The sequence below is a fragment of the Pseudophryne corroboree genome, chromosome 5 (assembly GCF_028390025.1).
Source record: "Pseudophryne corroboree isolate aPseCor3 chromosome 5, aPseCor3.hap2, whole genome shotgun sequence".
Taxonomy (NCBI): domain Eukaryota; kingdom Metazoa; phylum Chordata; class Amphibia; order Anura; family Myobatrachidae; genus Pseudophryne; species Pseudophryne corroboree.
The window spans coordinates 843,916,997-843,936,846 of record NC_086448.1 but is presented as its reverse complement, the minus strand read 5'-3'; the positions used below and the strand labels follow the sequence as shown (position 1 = coordinate 843,936,846).

The 19,850-nt window shown below is 49.2% G+C and overlaps 1 pseudogene; it reads right to left on the bottom strand.

The window, feature by feature from the left end:
* LOC134928676 (autophagy-related protein 9A-like) overlaps nucleotides 1-19,301 on the bottom strand; it is a 179,556-nt pseudogene extending 160,255 nt beyond the window's left edge.
* Between the last annotated feature and the right edge of the window lie 549 nt (nucleotides 19,302-19,850).

The window sequence follows — 19,850 nt, the reverse complement described above, 5'->3', positions numbered from 1 at the left end:
TGCTCATACCTATGTCATACCTCCCAACATGACCTCTCCAGGACACAATGCTCTGCTCCAGCTCTTCCCTCTTACTGTATGATTACCATCACCTGTGCTGTACCCTAATACTGACCTAGTGCTCATACCTATGTCATACCTCCCAACATGACCCTCTCCAGGAGGACACAATGCTCTGCTCCTGCTCTTCCCTCTTACTGTATGATTACCATCACCTGTGCTGTATCCTAATACTGACCCAGTGCTCATACCTATGTCACACCTCCCAACATGACCTCTCCAGGAGGACACAATGCTCTGCTCCTGCTCTTCCCTCTTACTGTATGATTACCATCACCTGTGCTGTACCCTAATACTGACCCAGTGCTCATACCTATGTCATACCTCCCAACATGACCCTCTCTAGGAGGACACAATGCTCTGCTTCTGCTCTTCCCTCTAACTGTATGATTACCATCACCTGTGCTGTACCCTAATACTGATCCAGTGCTCATACCTATGTCATACCTCCCAACATGACCTCTCCAGGAGGGACACAATGCTCTGCTCCTGCACTTCCCTCTTACTGTATGATTACCATCACCTGTGCTGTACCCTAATACTGACCTAGTGCTCATACCTACCTATGTCATACCTCCCAACATGACCCTCTCCAGGAGGACACAATGCTCTGCTCCTGCTCTTCCCTCTTACTGTATGATTACCATCACCTGTGCTGTATCCTAATACTGACCCAGTGCTCATACCTATGTCACACCTCCCAACATGACCTCTCCAGGAGGACACAATGCTCTGCTCCTGCTCTTCCCTCTTACTGTATGATTACCATCACCTGTGCTGTACCCTAATACTGACCCAGTGCTCATACCGATGTCATACCTCCCAACATGACCTCTCCAGGACACAATGCTCTGCTCCAGCTCTTCCCTCTTACTGTATGATTACCATCACCTGTGCTGTACCCTAATACTGACCTAGTGCTCATACCTATGTCATACCTCCCAACATGACCCTCTCCAGGAGGACACAATGCTCTGCTCCTGCTCTTCCCTCTTACTGTATGATTACCATCACCTGTGCTGTACCCTAATACTGACCCAGTGCTCATACCTATGTCATACCTCCCAACATGACCTCTCCAGGACACAATGCTCTGCTCCAGCTCTTCCCTCTTACTGTATGATTACCATCACCTGTGCTGTACCCTAATACTGACCTAGTGCTCATACCTATGTCATACCTCCCAACATGACCTTTCCAGGAGGACACAATGCTCTGCTCCTGCTCTTCCCTCTTACTGTATCATACCCTCCAACATGACCCGCCCCACTAGGTACAAAATGCTCTGTTTCTGGACTTCCCTCTTAATTTATTATTGCCATCACCTGTGAAGAAACAGCTTTCTTATCATTTAACTAGTTCAACACAGGTGATGGAAATCATAAATTAAGAGGGAAGTCCAGAAACAGAGCATTTTGTACCTAGTGGGGCAGGTCATGTTGGAAGGTCTGCTGTATGATTACCGTCACCTGTGCTGTACCTTAATACTGACCCAGTGCTCATACCTATGTCATACCTCCCAACATGACCTCTCCAGGAGGACACAATGCTCTGCTCCTGCACTTCCCTCTTACTGTATGATTACCATCACATGTGCTGTACCCTAATACTGACCCAGTGCTCATACCTATGTCATACCTCCCAGCATGACGCTCTCCAGGAGGACACAATGCTCTGCTCCTGCTCTTCCCTCTTACTGTATGATTACCATCTCCTGTGCTGTACCCTAATACTGAACCAGTGCTCATACCTATGTCATACCTCCCAACATGTCCTCTCCAGGAGGACACACTGCTCTGCTCCTGCACTTCCCTCTTACTGTATGATTACCATCACCTGTGCTGTACCCCAATACTGACCCAGTGCTCATACCTATGTCATAACCCCCAACATGACCCTCTCCAGGAGGACACAATGCTCTGCTCCTGCTCTTCCCTCTTACTGTATGATTACCATCACCTGTGCTGTACCCTAATACTGACCCAGTGCTTATACCTATGTCATACCTCCCAACATGACCTCTCCAGGAGGACACAATGCTCTGCTCCTGCTCTTCCCTCTTACTGTATGATTACCATCACCTGTGCTGTACCCTAATACTGACCCAGTGCTCATACCTATGTCATACCTCCCAACATGACCTCTCCAGGAGGACATAATGCTCTACTCCTGGACTTCCCTCTTACTGTATGATTACCGGCACCTGTGTTGAACAGGTTAATGGATAAGAAAGGTGTTTCACCACAGGTGATGGCAATCATATATTAAGACAGAAGTCCAGGAGCAGAGCATTCTGTCCCTCCTGGAGAGGGTCATGTTTGGAGGTATGCAGGGGCAAGAGATGGAGGCCAGAGAAAGAGCAAGGGCCAGAGACAGAGGCTATAGGGCAGGCATTCCCAACCGCGGTCCTCAAGGCATACCAACAGTGCAGGTTTTAATGATATCCAAGCTTCAGCATAGATGGTTAAACCAAAATAACTGAGATACTAATTAAGTCACCTGTGTTCAAGCCTGGATATCACTAAAACCAGGACTGTTAGTGTGCCTTGAGGACCGAGGTTGGGAAACACTGCTATAGGGACAAGAGATGGAGGCCAGAGACAGAGCAAAGGCATATTTGCCTACCTGACCCTCTCCATGAGGGAGAAAATGCTCTGTTCCTGGACTTTCCTGGTAATGTATGATTGCCATCACCTGTGGTGAGCTGGGTAATTGATAAGAAATGTGTTTCACCACAGGTGATGGCAATCATACATTACCAGGAAAGTCCAGGAACAGAGCATTTTCTCCCTCATGGAGAGGGTCAGGTAGGCAAATGGAGACAGAGGTCAGAGACAGAAGTATATAGGGAAGAGACGGAGGCCAGACACACCATAAGGGTCAGAGACAGAGCACGGGACAGAGGGGGTAATTCAGACCTGATCATAGCAGCAAATTTGTTAGCAGTTGGTCAAAACCATGTCCACTGGGGGGGGGGGGGGGGGGGGGGGGGGGCATATGTAACATGTGCAGAGAGAGATTTGGGTAGGGTGTTTTCAAACTGAAATCTAAATTGCAGTGTAAAAATAAAGCAGCCAGTATTTACCCTGCACAGAAGCAATATACCCCACCCAAATCTAACTCTCTCTGCACATGTTATATCTGCCCCCCTGCAGTACACATGGTTTTGCCCAACTGCTAACAAATTTGCTGCTACGATCAGGTCTGAATTACCCACAGAGATGGGAGACAGAGCAAGCAGTAGAGACGGAGAAAGGGTCAGAGACAGCACAAGGGCTGAGACAGGAGGACGGAGACCCTGGCCTCTTGGCAGCTCCTGCGGCGGCCGGCTTGCGCGACCTCATGGGGGTCCACATCTGAATCAGGCTCATTGTCCCATATATGTCTGTCAGCAGAAAATCAGGCCCCTCTGTATGATTAATGTGGGTTCCTACTATACGATATTGCCATTTAGTAGCAGAAGGCATAGGCAAATGCAGGTGGTACGGGGGGTGTTCCAGTTGCCCGGAAACCACCTTCCCCACATCCTGGCCAGTGGCCTCTTCATGCAGTATAAATGGCGGAATGGAGCAGCTGCTCATGTCCAGTGACAGCAGGTATTGTGTGTGTGTGTGTGTGTGTGAGTGTGTGTGAGAGTGTGTGTGTGAGAGTGTGTGTGTGTGTGCGTGTGTGTGTGGATCTGAGCGCTCAGTCATCGCACCAGAGAGAGAATCTGGTAAGTGGCTGCCATGATCGCTGGGCTGCAAATGTCTGACATCCTGTATCCTGCCCATATGAACACGCCACTATGTGATCCACACAGGCCCCACATACATGTCACATCGCACACACAATATGGGTCAGGTATGGACTCCTACGTCCTTTGTATGTTATATAGAACCACAGCGTGTGTCCCACATTCCTGTGACTCAGTAACCCCACAGGACGGCAGACTGACGCGTCTCACACACTCCTGTGACTCAGTGACCCCACAGAACAGCAGACTGACGCATCTCACACACTCCTGTGACTCAGTGACCCCACAGAACAGCAGACTGACGCATCTCACACACTCCTGTGACTCAGTGACCCCACAGAACGGCAGACTGACGCATCTCACACACTCCTGTGACTCAGTAACCCCACAGGACGGCAGACTGACGCGTCTCACACACTCCTGTGACTCAGTGACCCCACAGAACAGCAGACTGACGCATCTCACACACTCCTGTGACTCAGAGACCCCACAGAACAGCAGACTGACGCATCTCACACACTCCTGTGACTCAAGTGACCCCACAGAACAGCAGACTGACGCATCTCACACACTCCTGTGACTCAGTAACCCCACAGGACGGCAGACTGACGCATCTCACACACTCCTGTGACTCAGTGACCCCACAGAACAGCAGACTGACGCATCTCACACACTCCTGTGACTCAGTGACCCCACAGAACAGCAGACTGACGCATCTCACACACTCCTGTGACTCAGTGACCCCACAGAACGGCAGACTGACGCATCTCACACACTCCTGTGACTCAGTAACCCCGCAGGGCGGCAGACTGACGCGTCTCACACACTCCTGTGACTCAGTAACCCCGCAGGACGGCAGACTGACGCGTCTCACACACTCCTGTGACTCAGTAACCCCGCAGGACGGCAGCCTGACGCGTCTCACACACTCCTGTGACTCAGTGACCCCACAGGACGGCAGACTGACGCATCTCACACACTCCTGTGACTCAGTGACCCCACTGGACGGCAGACTGACGCATCTCACACACTCCTGTGACTCAGTGACCCCACAGGACGGCAGACTGACGCATCTCACACACTCCTGTGACTCAGTAACCCCGCAGGACGGCAGACTGACGCATCTCACACACTCCTGTGACTCAGTGACCCCACAGGATGGCAGACTGACGCATCTCACACACTCCTGTGACTCAGTGACCCTACAGGACGGCAGACTGACGCATCTCACACACTCCTGTGACTCAGTGACCCTACAGGACGGCAGACTGACGCATCTCACACACTCCTGTGACTCAGTGACCCTACAGGACGGCAGACTGACGCATCTCACACACTCCTGTGACTCAGTGACCCTACAGGACGGCAGACTGACGCATCTCACACACTCCTGTGACTCAGTGACCCCACAGGACGGCAGACTGACGCATCTCACACACTCCTGTGACTCAGTGACCCCACAGAACAGCAGACTGACGCATCTCACACACTCCTGTAACTCAGTGACCCCACAGAACGGCAGACTGACGCATCTCACACACTCCTGTGACTCAGTAACCCCACAGGACGGCAGACTGACGCGTCTCACACACTCCTGTGACTCAGTGACCACACAGAACAGCAGACTGACGCATCTCACACACTCCTGTGACTCAGAGACCCCACAGAACAGCAGACTGACGCATCTCACACACTCCTGTGACTCAATTGACCCCACAGAACAGCAGACTGACGCATCTCACACACTCCTGTGACTCAGTAACCCCACAGGACGGCAGACTGACGCATCTCACACACTCCTGTGACTCAGTGACCCCACAGAACAGCAGACTGACGCATCTCACACACTCCTGTGACTCAGTGACCCCACAGAACAGCAGACTGACGCATCTCACACACTCCTGTGACTCAGTGACCCCACAGAACAGCAGACTGACGCATCTCACACACTCCTGTGACTCAGTGACACCACAGAACGGCAGACTGACGCATCTCACACACTCCTGTGACTCAGTAACCCCACAGGACGGCAGACTGACGCGTCTCACACACTCCTGTGACTCAGTAACCCCACAGGACGGCATACTGACGCATCTCACACACTCCTGTGACTCAGTAACCCCACAGGACGGCAGACTGACGAGTCTCACACACTCCTGTGACTCAGTAACCCCGCAGGGCGGCAGACTGACGCGTCTCACACACTCCTGTGACTCAGTAACCCCGCAGGACGGCAGCCTGACGCGTCTCACACACTCCTGTGACTCAGTGACCCCACAGGACGGCAGACTGACGCATCTCACACACTCCTGTGACTCAGTGACCCCACTGGACGGCAGACTGACGCATCTCACACACTCCTGTGACTCAGTGACCCCACAGGACGGCAGACTGACGCATCTCACACACTCCTGTGACTCAGTAACCCCGCAGGACGGCAGACTGACGCATCTCACACACTCCTGTGACTCAGTGACCCCACAGGATGGCAGACTGACGCATCTCACACACTCCTGTGACTCAGTGACCCTACAGGACGGCAGACTGACGCATCTCACACACTCCTGTGACTCAGTGACCCCACAGGACGGCAGACTGACGCATCTCACACACTCCTGTGACTCAGTAACCCCGCAGGACGGCAGACTGACGCATCTCGCACACTCCTGTGACTCAGTAAACCCACAGGACGGCAGACTGACGCATCTCACACATTCCTGTGACTCAGTGACCCCACAGGACGGCAGACTGACGCATCTCACACACTCCTGTGACTCCGTGACCCTACAGGACGGCAGACTGATGCATCTCACACACTCCGGTGACTCAGTAACCCCGCAGGGTGGCAGACTGACGCGTCTCACACACTCCTGTGACTCAGTGACCCCACAGGACAGCAGACTGACGCATCTCACACACTCCTGTGACTCAGTGACCCCACAGGACGGCAGACTGACGCATCTCACATACACCTGTGACTCAGTAACCCCGCAGGACGGCAGACTGACGCATCTCACACACTCCTGTGACTCAGTGACCCCGCAGGACGGCAGACTGACGCATCTCACACACACCTGTGACTCAGTAAACCCGCAGGACGGCAGACTGACGCATCTCACACACTCCTGTGACTCAGTAACCTTACAGGACGGAAGACTGACGCATCTCACACACTCCTGTGACTCAGTAACCCTACAGGACGGAAGACTGACGCATCTCACACACTCCTGTGACTCAGTTACCCTACAGGACGGCAGACTGACGCATCTCACACATTCCTGTGACTCAGTAACCCTACAAGACGGCAGACTGCCGCATCTCACACACTCCTGTGACTCAGTAACCCTACAGGACGGCAGACTGCCGCATCTCACACACTCCTGTGACTCAGTAACCCCACAGGACGGCAGACTGACGCATCTCACACACTCCTGTGACTCAGTAACCCTACAGGACGGAAGACTGACGCATCTTACACATTCCTGTGACTCAGTAACCCTACAGGACGGCAGATTGACGCATCTCACACTCTCCTGTGACTCAGTAACCCTACAGGACGGCAGACTGACGCATCTCACACACTCCTGTGACTCAGTATGACCCCACAGGATGGCAGACTGACGCATCTCACACACTCGTGTGACTCAGTAACCCTACAGGACGGAAGACTGACGCATCTCACACACTCCTGTGACTCAGTAACCCTACAGGACGGCAGACTGACGCATCTCACACACTGGCAGTACTCCCATCTGAATGAGCGCGCGCAGGTACCACGCACACAGCAAAGACCAAATCTTCCATATAGGAACCACCAATCAGAAGATGGCTCAGTGAATGAAAATGCTCAGGGCACACTCCTGTGACTCAGTATGACCCCACAGGATGGCAGACTGACGCATCTCACACACTCGTGTGACTCAGTAACCCCACAGGATGGCAGACTGACGCATCTCACACACTCCTGTGACTCAGTAACCCTACAGGACGGCAGACTGACGCATCTCACACATTCCTGTGACTCAGTAACCCTACAAGACGGCAGACTGCCGCATCTCACACACTCCTGTGACTCAATAACCCTACAGGACGGCAGACTGACGCATCTCACACACTCCTGTGACTCAGTAACCCCACAGGACGGCAGACCGACGCATCTCACACACTCCTGTGACTCAGTAACCCTACAGGACGGAAGACTGACGCATCTTACACATTCCTGTGACTCAGTAACCCTACAGGACTGCAGACTGACGCATCTCACACACTCCTGTGACTCAGTAACCCTACAGGACGGCAGACTGACGCATCTCACACACTCCTGTGACTCAGTATGACCCCACAGGATGGCAGACTGACGCATCTCACACACTCGTGTGACTCAGTAACCCTACAGGACGGAAGACTGACGCATCTCACACACTCCTGTGACTCAGTAACCCTACAGGACGGCAGACTGACGCATCTCACACACTGGCAGTACTCCCATCTGAATGAGCGCGCGCAGGTACCACGCACACAGCAAAGACCAAATCTTCCATATAGGAACCACCAATCAGAAGATGGCTCAGTGAATGAAAATGCTCAGGGCACACTCCTGTGACTCAGTATGACCCCACAGGATGGCAGACTGATGCATCTCACACACTCGTGTGACTCAGTAACCCTACAGGACGGAAGACTGACGCATCTCACACACTCCTGTGACTCAGTAACCCTAGAGGACGGCAGACTGACGCATCTCACACACTACTGTGACTCAGTATGACCCCACAGGATGGCAGACTGACGCATCTCACACACTCCTGTGACTCAGTAACTCTACAGGACGGCAGACTGACGCATCTCACACACTCCTGTGACTCAGTAACCCCACAGGACGGCAGACTGACGCATCTCACACACTCCTGTGACTCAGTAACCCCACAGGATGGCAGACTGACGCATCTCACACACTCCTGTGACTCTGTGACCCCACAGGACGGCAGACTGACGCATCTCACACACTCCTGTGACTCCGTAACACCACAGGACGGCAGACTGACGCATCTCACACACTCCTGTGACTCAGTAATACTACAGGACGGCAGCTGACGCATCTCACACACTCCTGTGACTCAGTGACCCTACAGGACGGCAGACTGACGCATCTCACACACTGGCAGTACTCCCATCTGAATGAGAGCGCGCAGGTACCACGCACACACCAAAGACCAAATCTTCCATATAGGAACCACCAATCAGAAGATGGCTCAGTGAATGAAAATGCTCAGGGCAGCACGGTGACACAGTGGTTAGCAGGGAATGATGTGAATTATTACATATTCTCTGTACATTGATGAGCACAATGATCAGTGCTATATGAATAAATGATAATATTACCATCGATGTAATGTGCTGACCCGTTACACAGCAGTTACTATGAGAGAAATCAGAGGACGATGAATTGGGTTCAAATACACAGACCCATGTAACCTCTTAGTCCCACTCTGGGATATACTCCATAATATACAGCTGTCCCAGGCCCACTGATCCATACATGTCCCCTGGCTCCAGGCTGTAGTCACACAGATGCCGGGATCACCAGGAGGAGACCAGGAATTCTGTATAACCAAAGCAAAGGGACATGTCTGCATGGTGTTTATGGTGCCTCTATCCCTACCCCTAATGCCAGCCTAACCCTACCCCTAATGCCAGCCTAACCCTACCCCTAATGCCAGCCTAAGCCTACCCCTAATGCTAGCCTAACCCTACCCCTAATGCCAGCCTAAGCCTACCCCTAACGCCAGCCTAAGCCTACCCCTAACACCAGCCTAACCCTACCCCTAACACCAGCCTAAGCCTACTCCTAATGCTAGCCTAAGCCTACCGCTAACGCCAGCCTAACCCTACCCCTAACGCCAGCCTAACCCTACCCCACCTCTAACACCAGCCTAACCCTACCCCTAACACCAGCCTAAGCCTAACCCCACCTCTAACAGCAGCCTAACCCTACCCCTAACACCAGCCTAAGCCTAACCCTACCCACAGCCTAACCCTACCACTAACACCAGCCTAACCCTATCGTCAGTCTAAGCCTGCCTCTAACATTACTACCATTAACGCCAGCCTACGGCTAACCCTACCCCTAACACCAACCTAAACCTAATAGCAGCCTAAGCCTAACCCTACCACCAGCCTAACCCTGCACCTATCAGCCTATACCTTACTCGACCCCTAACGCCAGCCAAAGCCTTACCCGAACCCTAATGCCAGCCTAACCCTAAAACCAGCCTAACGCTTCACCTACCACCAGCCTAACCCTTCACCTACCACCAGCCTAACCCTTCACCTACCACCGGCCTACCCTACGCCTAACGCCAGCCTAACCCTACCGCCAGCCTAACCCTGCCCCTAACGCCAGCCTCAGCTTAATCCTACCACTAACACCAGCCTAACCCTATCGTCAGTTTAAGCCTGCCCCTAACGCCAGCCTAACCATACCACCAGCCTAACCCTACCCCTAACACCAGCCTAAGCCTAACCCTATTGCCAAACTATGCCTGCCTCTAATGCCAGCCTAACCATACCCCTAACGCTAGCCTAAACCTACCCCTTACTATAGGGACAGGGTCAGTGCAGGGTATATTTAATGTATACAGGGTGATGACGGGACATTACTATAGGGACAGGGTATATATAATGTATACAGGGTGATGACGAGACATTACTATAGGGACAGGGTGTGTGCAGGGTATATATAATGTACACAGGGTGATGTTGGGACATTAATATAGGGACAGGGTGTGTGCAGGGTATATATAATATATACAGGGTGATGACAGGACATTACTATAGGGACAGGGTCAGTGCAGGATATACATAATGTATACAGGGAGATGACAGGACATTACTATAGGGACAGGGTCAGTGCAGGATATACATAATGTATACAGGGAGATGACAGGACATTACTATAGGGACAGGGTCAGTGCAGGGTATATATAATGTATACAGGGTGATGACAGGACATTACTATAGAGACAGGGTCAGTGCAGGGTATATATAATGTGCAGGGTGATGACGGGACATTACTATAGGGACAGGGTGTGTGCAGGGTATATATAATGTATACAGGGAGATGACGGGACATTACTATAGGGACAGGGTCAGTGCAGGGTATATATAATGTATACAGGGTGATGACGGGACATTACTATAGGGACAGGGTGTGTGCAGGGTATATATAATGTATACAGGGTGATGACAGGACATTACTATAGGGACAGGGTGTGTGCAGGGTATATATAATGTATACAGGGTGATGATGGAACATTACTATAGGGACAGGGTCAGTGCAGGGTATATATAATGTATACAGGGAGATGACAGGACATTACTATAGGGACAGGGTCAGTGCAGGGTATATATAATGTATACAGGGTGATGACAGGACATTACTATAGGGACAGGGTGTGTGCAGGGTATATATAATGTATACAGGGTGATGAAGGGACATTACTATAGGGACAGGGTCAGTGCAGGGTATATATAATGTATACAGGGTGATGACAGGACATTACTATAGGGACAGGGTGTGTGCAGGGTATATATAATGTATACAGGGTGATGACGGGACATTACTATAGGGACAGGGTCAGTGCAGGGTATATATAATGTATACAGGAAGATGACAGGAGATTACTATAGGGACAGGGTCAGTGCAGGGTATAAATAATGTATACAGGTGTGATGATGGGACATTACTATAGGGACAGGGTCAGTGCAGGGTATATATAATGTATACAGGGAGATGACAGGACATTACTATAGGGACAGGGTCAGTGCAGGGTATATATAATGTATACAGGTGTGATGATGGGACATTACTATAGGGACAGGGTCAGTGCAGGGTATATATAATGTATACAGGGTGATGACGGGACATTACTATAGGGACAGGGTCAGTGCAGGGTATATATAATGTATACAGGGTGATGACGGGACATTACTATAGGGACAGGGTCAGTGCAGGATATACATAATGTATACAGGGAGATGACAGGACATTACTATAGGGACAGGGTCAGTGCAGGGTATATATAATGTATACAGGGAGATGACCGGACATTACTATAGGGACAGGGTCAGTGCAGGGTATATATAATGTATACAGGGAGATGACAGGACATTACTATAGGGACAGGGTCAGTGCAGGGTATATATAATGTATACAGGGAGATGACAGGACATTACTATAGGGACAGGGTCAGTGCAGGGTATATATATATATATATATATATATATAATGTATACAGGTGTGATGACGGGACATTACTATAGGGACAGGGTCAGTGCAGGGTATATATTATGTATACAAGTGTGATGATGGGACATTACTATAGGGACAGGGTCAGTGCAGGGTATATATAATGTATACAGGGTGATGACAGGACATTACTATAGGGACAGGGTCAGTGCAGGGTATATATAATGTATACAGGGAGATGACAGGACATTACTATAGGGACAGGGTCAGTGCAGGGTATATATAATATATACAGGGTGATGACGGGACATTACTATAGGGACAGGGTCAGTGCAGGGTATATATAATGTATACAGGGTGATGATGGGACATTACTATAGGGACAGGGTCAGTGCAGGGCATATATAATGTATACAGGGTGATGACAGGACATTACTATAGGGACAGGGTCAGTGCAGAGTATATATAATGTATACAGGGTGATGACAGGATATTACTATAGGGACAGGGTCAGTGCAGTTTATATATAATGTATACAGGGTGATGACAGGACATTACTATAGGGACAGGGTCAGTGCAGGGTATATATAATGTATACAGGGTGATGACAGGACATTACTATAGGGACAGGGTCAGTGCAGGGTATATATAATGTATACAGGGCGATGACAGGACATTACTATAGGGACAGGGTTAGTGCAGGGTATATATAATGTATACAGGGAGATGACGGGACATTACTATAGGGACAGGGTCAGTGCAGGGTATATATAATGTATACAGGGAGATGACGGGACATTACTATAGGGACAGGGTCAGTGCAGGGTATATATAATGTATACAGGGTGATGACAGGACATTACTATAGGGACAGGGTCAGTGCAGGGTATATATAATGTATACAGGGTGATGACAGGACATTACTATAGGGACAGGGTCAGTGCAGGGTATATATATATAATGTATACAGGGTGATGACAGGACATTACTATAGGGACAAGGTCAGTGCAGGGTATATATAATGTATACAGCATGATGACGGGACATTACTATAGGGACAGGGTCAGTGCAGGTATATATAATGTATACAGGGTGATGACAGGACATTACTATAGGGACAGGGTCAGTGCAGGGTATATATAATGTATACAGGGTGATGACGGGACATTACTATAGGGACAGGGTCAGTGCAGGGTATATATAATGTATACAGGGTGATGACAGGACATTACTATATGGACAGGGTCAGTGCAGGGTATATAAAATGTATACAGGGTGATGACGGGACATTACTATAGGGACAGAGTCAGTGCAGGGTATATAAAATGTATACAGGGTGATGACAGGACATTACTATAGGGACAGGGTCAGTGCAGGGTATATATAATGTATACAGGGTGATGACAGGACATTACTATAGGGACAGGGTCAGTGCAGGGTATATATAATGTATACAGGGTGATGACAGGACATTACTATAGGGACAGGGTCAGTGCAGGGTATATATAATGTATACAGGGTGATGACAGGACATTACTATAGGGACAGGGTCAGTGCAGGGTATATATAATGTATACAGGGTGATGACAGGACATTACTATAGGGACAGGGTCAGTGCAGGGTATATATAATGTATACAGCATGATGACGGGACATTACTATAGGGACAGGGTCAGTGCAGGTATATATAATGTATACAGGGTGATGACAGGACATTACTATAGGGACAGGGTCAGTGCAGGGTATATATAATGTATACAGGGTGATGACGGGACATTACTATAGGGACAGGGTCAGTGCAGGGTATATATAATGTATACAGGGTGATGACAGGACATTACTATAGGGACAGGGTCAGTGCAGGGTATATAAAATGTATACAGGGTGATGACGGGACATTACTATAGGGACAGAGTCAGTGCAGGGTATATAAAATGTATACAGGGTGATGACAGGACATTACTATAGGGACAGGGTCAGTGCAGGGTATAATAAGATTTTACTTACCGATAAATCTATTTCTCGTAGTCCGTAGTGGATGCTGGGGACTCCGTCAGGACCATGGGGATTAGCGGCTCCGCAGGAGACAGGGCACAAAACTAAAGCTTTAGGATCAGGTGGTGTGTACTGGCTCCTCCCCCTATGACCCTCCTCCAAGCCTCAGTTAGGATACTGTGCCCGGACGAGCGTACACAATAAGGAAGGATATTGAATCCCGGGTAAGACTCATACCAGCCACACCAATCACACCGTATAACTTGTGATCTAAACCCAGTTAACAGTATGACAAACGTAGGAGCCTCTGAACAGACGGCTCACAACAATAACAACCCAATTTTTTTGTAACAATAACTATGTACAAGTATTGCAGACAATTCGCACTTGGGATGGGCGCCCAGCATCCACTACGGACTACGAGAAATAGATTTATCGGTAAGTAAAATCTTATTTTCTCTGACGTCCTAAGTGGATGCTGGGGACTCCGTCAGGACCATGGGGATTATACCAAAGCTCCCAAACGGGCGGGAGAGTGCGGATGACTCTGCAGCACCGAGTGAGAGAACTCCAGGTCCTCCTCAGCCAGGGTGTGCCCCTGACCAAGTAGCAGCTTGGCAAAGTTGTAAAGCCGAGACCCCTCGGGCAGTCGCCCAAGATGAGCCCCCTTCCTTGTGGAATGGGCATTTATATATTTTGGCTGTGGCAGTCCTGCCACAGAATGTGCAAGCTGAATTGTACTACACATTCAACTAGCAATCTTCTGCTTAGAAGCAAGAGCACCCAGTTTTTTGGGTGCATACAGGATAACAGCAAGTCAGTTTTCCTGACTCCAGCCGTCCTGGAAATCTATATTTTCAGGGCCCTGACAACATCTAGCAACTTGGAGTCCTCCAAGTCTCTAGTAGCCGCAGGTACCACAATAAGCTGGTTCAGATGAAACGCTGACACCAACTTAGGGAGAAACTGGGGACGAGTCCGCAGCTCTGCCCTGTCCGAATGGACAATCAGATATGGGCTTTTGTGAGACAAAGCCGCCAATTCTGACACTCGCCTGGCCGAGGCCAGGGCCAACATCATGGTCACTTTCCATGTGAGATATTTCAAATCCACAGATTTGAGCGGTTTAAACCAACGTGATTTGAGGAATCCCAGGACTACGTTGAGATCCCACAGTGCCACTGGAGGCACAAAAGGGGGTTGTATATGCAGTACTCCCTTGTCAAATTTCTGGACTTCAGGAACTGAAGCCAATTCTTTCTGGAAGAAAATCGACAGGGCCGAAATTTGAACCTTAATGGACCCCAATTTGAGGCCCATAGACACTCCTGTTTGCAGGGAATGCAGGAATCGACCGAGTTGAAATTTCTTCGTGGGGCCTTCCTGGCCTCACACCACGCAACATATTTTCGCCACATGTGGTGATAATGTTGTGCGGTCACCTCCTTCCTGGCTTTGACCAGGGTAGGAATGACCTCTTCCGGAATGCCTTTTTCCCTTAGGATCCGGCGTTCAACCGCCATGCCGTCAAACGCAGCCGCGGTAAGTCTTGGAACAGACATGGTACTTGCTGAAACAAGTCCCTTCTTATCGGCAGAGGCCCTGAGTCCTCTGTGAGCATCTCTTGAAGTTCCGGGTACCAAGTCCTTCTTGGCCCATCCGGAGCCACGAGTATAGTTCTTACTCCTCTACGTCTTATAATTCTCAGTACCTTTGGTATGAGAAGCAGAGGAGGGAACACATACACCGACTGGTACACCCCTGGTGTTACCAGAACGTCCACAGCTATTGCCTGAGGGTCTCTTGACCTGGCGCAATACCTGTCCAGTTTTTTGTTCAGGCGGGACGCCATCATGTCCACCTTTGGTCTTTCCCAACGGTGCACAATCATGTGGAAAAAACTTCTCGATGAAGTCCCCACTCTCCCGGGTGGAGGTCGTGCTGAGGAAGTCTGCTTCCCAGTTGTCCACTCCCGGAATGAAAACTGCTGACAGTGCTATCACATGATTTTCCGCCCAGCGAAGAATCCTTGCAGTTTCTGCCATTGTCCTCCTGCTTCTTGTGCTGCCCTGTCTGTTTACGTGGGCGACTGCCGTGATGTTGTCCCACTGGATCAATACCGGCTGACCTTGAAGCAGAGGTCTTGCTAAGCTTAGAGCATTGTAAATTGCTCTTAGCTCCAGTATATTTATGCGGAGAGAAGTCCCCAGACTTGATCACACTCCCTGGAAATTTTTTTTTTTTTCCCTGTGTGACTGCTCCCCAGCCTTTCAAGCTGGAATCCGTGGTCACCAGGACCCAGTCCTGAATGCATAACTGTGGCCCTTTAGTAGATGAGCACTCTGCAGCCACCACAGAAGAGACACCCTTGTCCTTGGAGACAGGGTTATCCGCTGATGCATCTGAAGATGCGATCCGGACCATTTGTCCAGCAGATCCCACTGAAAAGTTCTTGCGTGAAATCTGCCGAATGGAATCGCTTCGTAAGAAGCCACCATTTTTCCCAGGACCCTTGTGCAATGATGCACTGACACTTTTCCTGGTTTTTTGGAGGATCCTGACTAGCTCGGATAACTCCCTGGCTTTCTCCTCCGGGAGAAACACCTTTTTCTGGACTGTGTCCAGAATCATCCCTAGGGACAGCAGACGTGTCGTCGGAGACAGCTGCGATTTTGGAATATTTAGAATCCACCCGTGCTGTCGTAGAACTACTTGAGATAGTGCTACTCAGACCTCCAACTGTTCTCTGGACCTTGCCCTTATCAGGAGATCGTCCAAGTAAGGGATAATTAAGACGCCTTTTCTTTGAAGAAGAATCATCATTTCGGCCATTACCTTGGTAAAGACCCGGGGTGCCGTAGACAATCCAAACGGCAGCGTCTGAAACTGATAGTGACAGTTTTGTACCACGAACCTGAGGTACCCTTTGTGAGAAGGGCAAATTTGGACATGGAGGTAAGCATCCTTGATGTCCAGGGACACCATATAGTCCCCTTCTTCCTGGTTCGCTATCACTGCTCTGAGTGACTCCATTTAGAATAGGTCTCACCGAGCCGTCTGGCTTCAGTACCACAATATAGTGTGGAATAATACCCCTTTACTTGTTGTAGGAGGGGTACTTTGATTATCACCTGCTGGGAATACAGCTTGTGAATTGTTTCCAATACTGCCTCCCTGTCGGAGGTAGACGTTGGTAAAGCAAACTTCAGGAACCTGCGAGGGGGAGACGTCTCGAATTTCCAATCTGTACCCCTGGGATACTACAGGGGTACAGTGCAGGGTATATATAATGTATACAGGATGATGACAGGACATTACTATAGTGACAGGGTCAGTGCAGGGTATATATAATGTATACAGGGTGATGACGGGACATTACTATAGGGACAGGGTCAGTGCAGGGTATATATAATGTATACAGGGTGATGACAGGACATTACTATAGGGACAGGGTCAGTGCAGGGTATATATAATGTATACAGGGTGATGACGGGACATTACTATAGGGACAAGGTCAGTGCAGGGTATATATAATGTATACAGGGTGATGACGGGACATTAATATAGGGACAGGGTCAGTGCAGGTATATATAATGTATACAGGGTGATGACAGGACATTACTATAGGGACAGGGTCAGTGCAGGGTATATATAATGTATACAGGGTGATGACAGGACATTACTATAGGGACAGGGTCAGTGCAGGGTATATATAATGTATACAGGGTGATGACAGGACATTACTATAGGGACAGGGTCAGTGCAGGGTATATATAATGTATACAGGGAGATGACAGGACATTACTATAGAGACAGGGTCAGTGCAGGATATATATAATGTACACAGGGAGATGACAGGACATTACTATAGGGACAGGGTCAGTGCAGGGTATATATAATGTATACAGGGTGATGACAGGACATTACTATAGGGACAGGGTCAGTGCAGGGTATATATAATGTATACAGGGAGATGACAGGACATTACTATAGAGACAGGGTCAGTGCAGGATATATATAATGTACACAGGGAGATGACAGGACATTACTATAGGGACAGGGTCAATGCAGGGTATATATAATGTATACAGGGTGATGACAGGACATTACTATAGGGACAGGGTCAGTGCAGGGTATATATAATGTATACAAGGTGATGACAGGACATTACTATAGGGACAGGGTCAGTGCAGGGTATATATAATGTATACAGGGAGATGACGGGACATTACTATAGGGACAGGGTCAGTGCAGGGTATATATAATGTATACAGGGAGATGACAGGACATTACTATAGGGACAGGGTCAGTGCAGGATATATATAATGTACACAGGGAGATGACAGGACATTACTATAGGGACAGGGTCAGTGCAGGGTATATATAATGTATACAGGGTGATGACAGGACATTACTATAGGGACAGGGTCAGTGCAGGGTATATATAATGTATACAGGGAGATGACAGGACATTACTATAGAGACAGGGTCAGTGCAGGATATATATAATGTACACAGGGTGATGACAGGACAGTACTATAGGGACAGGGTCAGTGCAGGGTATATATAATGTATACAAGGTGATGACAGGACATTACTATAGGGACAGGGTCAGTGCAGGGTATATATAATGTATACAGGGAGATGACGGGACATTACTATAGGGACAGGGTCAGTGCAGGGTATATATAATGTATACAGGGTGATGACAGGACATTACTATAGGGACAGGGTCAGTGCAGGGTATATATAATGTATACAAGGAGATGACAGGACATTACTATAGGGACAGGGTCAGTGCAGGGTATATATAATGTATACAGGGTGATGACAGGACATTACTATAGGGACAGGGTGTGTGCAGGGTATATATAATGTATACAGGGTGATGACAGGACATTACTATAGGGGCAGAGTAGCGTCGGTGTAGGAATAATATATAGAGTATACATTTCCCATATACAGGGCACAGCAGCCATGCTGGGAGTTGCAGGGACATGGTAAACACTGTGTAATGGCAGCTGTTGTGCACAGAGCCTCTCACCCCCTCAGTCTCATATATATAAGCAGATACAGGCAGCATAAAGCGGGGTCTCTCACCGTGATCAGCCAGTCCCGGGTGTCACATTGCGGCCTCTGCTGCTATTGTCCCAGCTGCTGCCTGGTGTAGGGATTAGGAGGAGGGCAGAGGCTGTTCTCATCTTACGCAAGCTGTAACCCTTCCCTCCCTCTGTCACACTAGGCCTGAAGCCTGCAGTGTCCCCCTCTCCCAGCAGCTGCCTCTGTGCTGGAGACTGTCTCCTGTGGTGGCGCTGAGCATGTGACATACTGGCAGCGTCTATCATTGTACTGCGCTACTGTATGTTACACAAACCTTTATATCCCTTATTACAGCGTTCCCAACCTCTGTCCTCAGGCACACTATCAGTGCAGTGTTACTGATACGCAGGCTTGTGCACAGCTGGTTTGATCACAATAACTCAGGTACTTATCAAGTCACCTGTGCTCAAGAAGGGATATCCTTAGCATCTGGGGTGTTTGATGTTGGGAACCCCGGCTTTATTCATACTGAATTACACTTTATAGCATCCACAGTTATAACTTTCTTAGCAGCGATTTTCCCGGCTCACCTGTGCTAAAGTTTCTTGCTGAGAAATTCAGCAAATATATAAGTATCTGTTCCGTACCCGTCGTACACTGGGAGCATAATCTGCAGGTGATATAGGGGGTCATTCCGAGTTGATCGCTCGCTGCCGATTTTCGCAGCGCAGCGATCAGGTGAAAAAACGGCATTTATGCGCATGTGTATGG